Consider the following 309-nt stretch of genomic DNA (forward strand, 5'->3'; position numbering starts at 1 on the left):
GAAGTGAAGCTGTTTACTTTAATCAGGCTGAAAACTCAAGGCTGGTTCATATCAAAGTCTTCTGTGGACATCTGCTGCCAACATGGACAAAGAAGCCCAAGGTGACAGAGTGAATTCTGAGCCAACACCTCGTCATCACAGCAGACGGGTACGGACGCCTCATCCCTCTCCTCAAGGACGGAGTTTGGAATGTTTGGAAAGTTTGGAAGAAGACGGGGGGGGGGCACTTTAAAGCTGCAGTATGTAATACCTGAGCACCACACGTCAGTGTTTGTCAGGAGAAGAAGAAGAAGAAGAAGAACGCTCCTT

Source organism: Solea solea, chromosome 2 (genome assembly GCF_958295425.1).
Source record: "Solea solea chromosome 2, fSolSol10.1, whole genome shotgun sequence".
In the NCBI taxonomy this organism is placed as follows: Eukaryota; Metazoa; Chordata; class Actinopteri; order Pleuronectiformes; family Soleidae; genus Solea; species Solea solea.